The sequence below is a fragment of the Myodes glareolus genome, chromosome 4 (genome assembly GCF_982192425.1).
Source record: "Myodes glareolus chromosome 4, mMyoGla1.1, whole genome shotgun sequence".
Lineage (NCBI taxonomy): Eukaryota > Metazoa > Chordata > Mammalia > Rodentia > Cricetidae > Myodes > Myodes glareolus.
This window is the reverse complement of record NC_142029.1, coordinates 84,830,808-84,839,044: the sequence shown is the minus strand read 5'-3', so window position 1 is coordinate 84,839,044 and position 8,237 is coordinate 84,830,808.

The following is an 8,237-nucleotide window of genomic DNA, read 5'->3' as shown; positions in this document are numbered from 1 at the left end:
GCTGGACCATTGTCTGTCTTTATTTGTGTAGGTATACCCATGATGGCCATAACTTCTAATAAATGCTTGATTAGTGAATCAGCCTTTTCTGAGCTCAAGGCCGTTGTCCATTGAAAACCTGAATAAGTGTCAATGGTGTAGTGTACATATTTTAATTTTCAAAATTCTGTAAACTGGAACACATCCATCTACCAGATTTAATTTCTTTGATCACCCTTTGGGTTAGTCCCTGTAGGTAACTTTTTTTTGTTATAGGAAGAACAAATAGAGCATGTCTTTATAATCTCAGCTTGTTGGCAACTTTTTCTTCAAACCTTTGCTATTGACATGATTTTTTTAATGAAATCTTGAGGCCTTTACCACACTTCCAATCAATAATCAGTCAATTTCTGCATTACCTTGTGCTAGAGGACCTGGCAGACCTGTGTGGAATCAAATGTGTGTTATGCATATGGAACAAAGCCTATTTCTGATTATATTTTGAACCTGAGTGAATGCTGAAGTCAATTCTGTATCATCTGATATAAATTCAGTGGTTTCAATAGATAAGACAACTCTTTCTACATATTGTGAATCAGTAACTATATTGAGAAGTTCTTTAAAATCCCTTAGTACCATAAGAATAGCAAATAATTCAGTCTTTTAGACAGAATTATAAGTGCTTTGTTCCACCTTACTTAAATCATCTGATTTGCATCAGTATGGAATTTATGGGCTTCAGCTATTGGTCTGTCACATACAATGTGGGGAAAGATCCACATACTTCTCTTTATAAGGTTAATTCTATCATGTTTTGGATAATTGCTATTAATCTCTCCTAAAAAAATAGAACAAGCTCTTTGCCATGGTTCATTGTCTTCCCACACATTTTTAATTTTATCAGTAGTAAAAGGAACTATAATCTCTGCTGGGTCTATTCCTGCTAGTTGATGAAGTCTCAATTTTCCTTTTATAATTAATTCAGAGACCTTTTCCACATAAGTTTTTAATTTTGTACTTGACTTATGCCTTGTCTACAATCCCTTCTCAGATATCCTATTCTACTACAATTAAAGCATTTGGCATTTTGATGTCTCTACATACCTTTGGAAATTGCTTCTCCTACACAAGCTTCAGTATTATAGTCAAATGTCTCAATGTTCATTGCATGCAGGATCAATTCATCCACTAATACTGATCTAACCTTTTAAGGTCCAAGTATCTTTTTGCATTCTAAATTGGCATTTTCAAAAGCCAGAGATTCAATAAGTACTCGTCTAGCTTCTGGGTTTGTTACTCCTATTGGTACAGCCTTAGTTAATCTTTGTAAAAAGTCACTAAATGGTTCTCTTTAGCCTTATTTAATGCTAGTATATGACTCAATTCTTTTTCTTGGTCTTGAATCCTGTCCCAAGCATTTAAGTCTGCTATGTGGCATAGGGACAAGATATGTTTATTATAAAGAGCCTGGTCCTTTGGATTTGTGAAATAGCCCTTGCCAAGAATTTACTCTCGGGAAGCCTCAAATCCTTTTGCTCTTTCCTGTTGTTCTAAAATTTTTGCCTCTTCTTGCTAGTAGCATTTCCACAGTAGTTGTGGCCCATCTTCCAGGACTTCTGAAACCAACTGAAGTCAATTGTGTGGGGTAGCCTTATTGCTGGAATGTATCAGAAAAACCATACAAGCCTTGCAGAATACCATATATAGTATAAGCAAAAAGATTATGAAATTACTGGATTGTGATATTGTCTTCCATTCTATAACTTTCAAATTTATTTATTTATTAATCAAATAAACTTACCCTTGTTATGAGATTTCAATGAATTGTTGTAGGTGTAATAATAATGTTTATTGGCCAGCAGGTAGAGCTGCTGCAGCCTCATGGCGGAGCAGTGCAACCAGCAGCAGTATGAACGGTCCTGCTTGGTTCCATATAGGCACCTGCTTAAATACCGACTAATATGTTAACAAATTAAGAACAATTAATCAATTCCATATACAGAAAGAGTTTCTTGTTGACCAGAATATCGAGGAACCCAGAGCTCATGAGCTGGAAACACAAACCTGAAGCTGAGCAATTCTCAATGCATCAGGGAAAGTGGCAGAGATGGGGAGGGGGAAAAATGTGTATGAAACGGAAAAATTGCCAAGTTGCCATGCAGTAGCTCCACTGTGGTAGGGTTTTGGAAAAAACAAAACAAAACAAACAAAAGACACAGTAGGTGAAATCAAGCCAGGAGGGCGCGGGTGGGAGACCTCTGGGCCACAGATCTTTTGTGCTAGTCCCACTAGGCATGGAGTTGGGATTCATGTGGGATTCCAGATGTAGATGGATGCTATAAAGTAGTCCCACACTAGCTCAGAATTGAGTATAGTAAAGGGTTCTTTATTTAGGGGTAGACTCACAGATCACAGTCCCTGCACAAGTGAGAGAGAGAGAGAGAGAGAGAGAGAGAGAGAGAGAGAGAGAGAGAGAAAGACCATGCAAGCTTTACACCTACACTTATAGTACAAGAGACCACTCCCAAGCAGGCTGGTATCTTAAAGACTTTTGGCTGAAGAAGTTCCCACAGCAAAATGGTGCTGGCATAACTAGATACCAACATGTAGAAGAATGAGACTAGATCCATATCTATCGCCATGCACAAAACTCAACTCCAAAGGTATCAAAAACTCAACATAAAACCAACCACACTGAACCTCATAGAAGAGGAAGTGGGAACACATTGGTCTGGGAGACCACTTCCTAAATATAACCCCAGTAGCACAGACACTGAGAGAAACAATTAATAAATGGAACCTCCTGAAACTGAGAAGCTTCTGTAAAACAAAGGACATGGTCAACAAGACAAAACAGCAACCTACACAATGGGAAAAGATCTTAACTATCTTCACATTGGATAGAGGGCTGATCTCCAAAATATACAAAGAACTCAAGAAATTGGTCACCAAAAGAACAAATAATCCAATAAAAATTGGGGTACAGATCTTAAAAGAGAACTCTCAACAGATGAATTTAAAATGACTTAAGGAAATACTATCTTTAGCCATCAGAGAAATGCAAATCAAAACAACTCTGAGATTCCATCTTATACATGTAAGAGTGGCCAAGAACAAAAACACAGATGACAACTTATGACAGATAAGTTGTGGAGTAAAGGGAACACTCCTTCATTACTGGTAGAAGTTCAAACTGGTACAGCCTCTTTGAAAATCAGCATGGCATTTTCTCAGAAGACCTACCTCAAGACCCAGCAATACCATTTTGGGGTATATACCCAAAGAATGCTCAATCGTACTACAAGGACATGTGCTCAACTATATTTATAGCAGCATTATTTATCATAGCCAAACCCTAAAAGCAATCTAAATGCCTCTCAACTGAAGAATGGATAAAGAAGATATGGTACCTTTACACAATGGAGTACTATACAGTGGAAAATAGTAATATCTTGAAATGGGCAAATATCTTGTGGGCAAATGGATGGATCTAGAAAACGTCATATTTAGTGTGGTACCCAGACCCAGAAAGACAAATATCATATGTACTCAATTGTAAGTGCCTTTTAGACATAAACAAACAAACAAAAAACCAAAAAAAAAAACCAGCCTACAATTCAAAATCCCAGAGAATCTAAACAACTAAGAGGACCCCATGAAAGATATACATGGATCTAATCTACATGGGAAGTAGAAAAAGACCAGTTCTCCTCAGTATATTGGGAGCATGGGGATCATGGAAGAGGGTAGAAGGGAAGAGGGAGTCAGGGCAGTGATGTGGGAGTCCCCTCTGTGTGCTATAATTACCATTAATGAATAAAGAAACTGCCTTGGCCTGTTGATAGGGCAGAACTTAGGTAGGCGGGGAAGATGGAGCTGAATGCTGGGAGGAAGAAGGCAGAGTCAGAGAGATGCCATGGAACCACCGGAAATAGATATGCTGAAACTTTGCTGGTAGGCGACGGCCTTGTGGTGATGCACAGATTAATGGAGATGGGTTAAATTAAGATGTAAGAGTTAGCAATAAGAAGCTAGAGCTAATGGGTCAAGCAGTGATTTAACTGACACAGTTTCTGTGTGGTTATTTCATTGCTAAGCTAGCCGGGCAACTGGACGAACAAGTGGGCTCTTCTCCTACAGGGAGGGGAGCAGAGAAAGATATATGGTTCAATAAAAACAAAAAAAAAAGTCATGATTTTTACAAATGTTCATTACCCTTTGTTTGATTACCTTACGCTATTCCATTTATGTCTTAATATAATTGTATATCATTGGACTATTTCATACATATATATATAATACACTCTCGTTACATTCTGATATTTTCCTCCCACCTCTCACAATACATCTTCCCTACCCATTCATTCCCTGATTAATGACTTTTAGTTTTGTTTTGTGACCTACTTAAGTTAACCAGGATCATCTGTGTATGCGCTGGATTGGGATTACACTGTGCCAATTTAGCTGTACAACAGAATTAAGTCCCCCCTTAGGACCTATGACCTCTCCCACTAAGGGGCTTTTAGGTATGTTTGCAATACTAGGCATGACTTTCCTCCTATGGAGTGGGCCTCAGATCCAATCAGAAAGTAGCTAGCTACCCCATAACAGTTACACTACTGTTGCATAAGGGGGTGCATCCTGCTGGTCAGGTTTGTAGTTTGTGGGGTTCAGAGCTGAGTAAGACCACTGATGCCTCTTTCCCCACAGCAACCTGCATAGTGCCTTCTTGCACTATGAAAGGTAGCCTTGAGGGACAGTCATCCAACTCAGCTCCAGCTTAGGTATGTGTATTATGTAACCAGGATATGTAATGTCTTCAGATGATAAAGCTATCATCGTATCATCTGGTTCTAGTAATAGAATGTTTCTGAAAAAATGACATTCTAGTACTCATACTCAACAAGTTGAGGATTCAAGTGAATAGTTATGGAGAAAGCTAGAATTATTTTATACTTTTATCTCAATGAGTTGAGATTTCTCAATTCAATAAGTTAAGAAGAGTTCAAACTGTAATGTGAGTTTGGCCTGCTGACAGAGGCCTATAATCCCAGCTACTCAAGAAGCTGAGGCAAGGGAAAAACAAGTTCAAGTCCTTCCTGAACTGTAGCTTTGGAGCCTGTCCTAGAACTAGCTCTTGTAGACCAGGCTGGACTGATACTCAGCGAGATCTGACTGCCTCTGCCTCATGAGTGCTGTGATTAAAGGTGTGCACCACCACTTCCCGGCTTCTTTTTTAAAAATCTTAACTATTCTGACTGGAATAAGATGAAATCTCAAGATAGTTTTAATTTACATTTCCCTGATGGCAAAGAAATTTGAATATTAAAAACATATTTCTCAATCATTTGTAATTTGTCTTTTGAGAACTCTGTTTAGCTCTGTGCTAAATCTTTTAATTAGGTTGCTTTGTTTTTTTATGTTCATTTATTTATTGTTTAGTTCTTTGAATATTCTAGATACTAATAGTCTGTCAGATGTTTTGCGAGCAAAGATTTTTCCCTTCATTCTTTAGTTTGCCATTCCACTTGAATGATGATAGTTTTTTTCTGTTGGCTATTTTTATGTCCACTTTACACAAGCTAAAGTCATCAGAAAAGAGCTAGCCTCAGTTGATAAAATGCCTCCATAAGATCAGGCTGTAGGCACGCCTGTATGCATTTTATTAATTAGTGATTGATATGGAAGGGCCCAGCTGATTGTGAATAGGGCCACACTTGGGCTGCTGAAGCTGGGCAGTGGTGGCACACACCTTTAATCCCAGCACTCTGGAGGTAGAGACAGGCAGATCTCTGTGAGTTCAAGGCCAACCTCGTCTACAAGAGCCACTTTCAGGACAGACTCCAAACCTACAGAGAAACTTTGCCTTGAAAAACAAACAAACAAATTAAAAAGCAGACTGAGTAAGCCACGAGGAAGAAGCCAGTAAGCAACATTCTTCCATGACCTCTGCATTAGTTCTTCCCTCCAGGTTCCTGTCCTGTTTGAGTTCCCGCCCTTACCGCTTTTGCTGATGAACTGTTATATAGAATATCAAGTGAAATAAACCCTGTCTTCCCAATTTGCTTTTGATCATGGTGTTTCATTATAGCAATAATAACTGTAAGACACCTTTTGCTGTACCAGAATTTTAAGTGTTTTTTTAACTTTTCCTAATACTTTTATTGATTATTTGGGAATTTCACATCACAAACCCTGAGCATGCTCACTTTACAGGCCTCCCACCCTTCCACCCTTCTGAAACCCCGCCCCCACTAGAAAATAAGAAAAGAACAAATCCAATTTGTGTTGCTCATATACTCACCAGAGCATGGCCAAACTCCAGGGGGCCAGCCCCTTATAGGAAATGGAGTCCTTCCCTGCCCGCACCCCTACCCGAAACCATCATTTGTGGAGGTCTACACTTCAGCATCCTTACCACAAGTTTTAAGAGTTCTCTTTGATGGTTTTCTGTCTAGGCTGTTCCTTTTTGTGGGGTGGAGTGGGGTGGGTGTAGGGTTTGTCACAGAATCCTTCCATGTCCTTCTTTCTCGTCTGTGAGTCTACGGTTATCAATACAAGGGCAAACCTTAGGGTTAAGACTGCTGATCTGGAGGATTTTGGAGATGAGGCCATGGTATTGGCCCAAAACATGTGGAAACCTGACCTTTGGATGCATGTGCTCCTTCTTGACTAAAAGCATGAGGTCGACTCAGGAGTGACCCCCTCTGTTTCCTTGTCCCACTAGCCATCATTGCCAGCCTGAAATCCTCCCCTCTGAAGGAAGTGATAACTGCCCACAATAAGCAATGTCAGGAACATGCCAGTGTTAATCTCTCTATTACCTTGACACCTCCTATGACTGAGACCTCTTACTCCTTAGAAGAGGAGGAGTTGTACAGCTCATACCAACCAGTATCTCCCAAAGAGCTGCATTCAGCCCCTCACACTCCCTTTTGAGCCTTCATCCCTCCACCCCAGTACCCATGATAGGAACTTCAGCTCCCCTCTTGCCCCAACATTCATTCCATGGGCACCCCTCCCCCTACTGCTCTCCCAGCCTATGTTGTAGCATCTGTCCTGGTACTTCACATGCCATATGGGCACACAACAATGATCTTCCTGTTAATTTGGGATTGATTGCAGCCAACTGGTATGGGAAGTTCTTCTATATATGTGTTTCTTTTATTGGTTAATGAATAAAGAAGCCAGCTTGGCCTGTGATAGGGCAGAGTAGAACTAGGCAGGAAAAACTAAACTGAATGCTGGGAGAAAGTAGGCAGAGTCAGTGAGAAGCATGGAACTGCCAGAGGAGAAAGGCACAAGCCTTCAACTAGAACCTTGCTGGTATGCCATGAGCCTCATGGTGAAATATAAAGTAATAGAAATGGGTTAACCAAAGATATAAGAGTTAGCTAGCAATATGCTTAAGTGTTTGGCCAAGCAATAATTAAATAATATAGTTACTGTGTGATAATTTTGGGAGTTTGGGCGGCCAGGAAACAAACAAACAGTCTCTGCCTACAGCCAACCAACCATGAGTGCCCATACTCCTTACTGACCTTTCTCTTATCTACAAGGCTGTTAACAATCTGGCTCAGATTCTCCCTACTTTGAACAAGTCCTTTACCAGTGGAATATGCAACTACAAACACATTATGACTGGTACCTTATTCTTACAGCTGTTTTGGAGCCTGCAGTCCCTTAAGTGGCACTCTGCCTATGATGACCAGGCAGAGGCACAGACCCATCTTAACCTGCAGTATGGGCTTGACATTACCTTGATATGCTCACCTGACATGGCCAATATATTGATCCAGGGTCCCAATCCATCATTGATCAATATGACTATTTCCAGCAGGTCTCGAACCTGGCATTTAAGTCCCTTAAGGCATGCACTCCCCATGACCCTTCTACTAATTTCTACATTTGTTCAACAACCTAGGGAGTCATTTGCCAACTTCTTCACATGAGTTACTGAGGTGGTGGAATATAGGGTGGCTATGGCTCCAACTCAGGAAATGTTGATTAAACCATTGACATGGGAAGGCCTTAATGCCCCTATCTGGAAAGTGGTGGCTGCTGTGTATGATAAGATCCATAAATAAGTTCTGGCTACCATGGACCTTTACCCTGGTGCTGGACCTATTGCTGCCTGACTGCCTCCATCAATGTCTTGTTGTCATATGGGCAGCTGTCTTCTGACTGATGAGGTCCTTTTGCCCTGCCAGACCAATTTGGTTGGGGCTGTGGCAACTCCGGTCACCTGCAGCGTGACT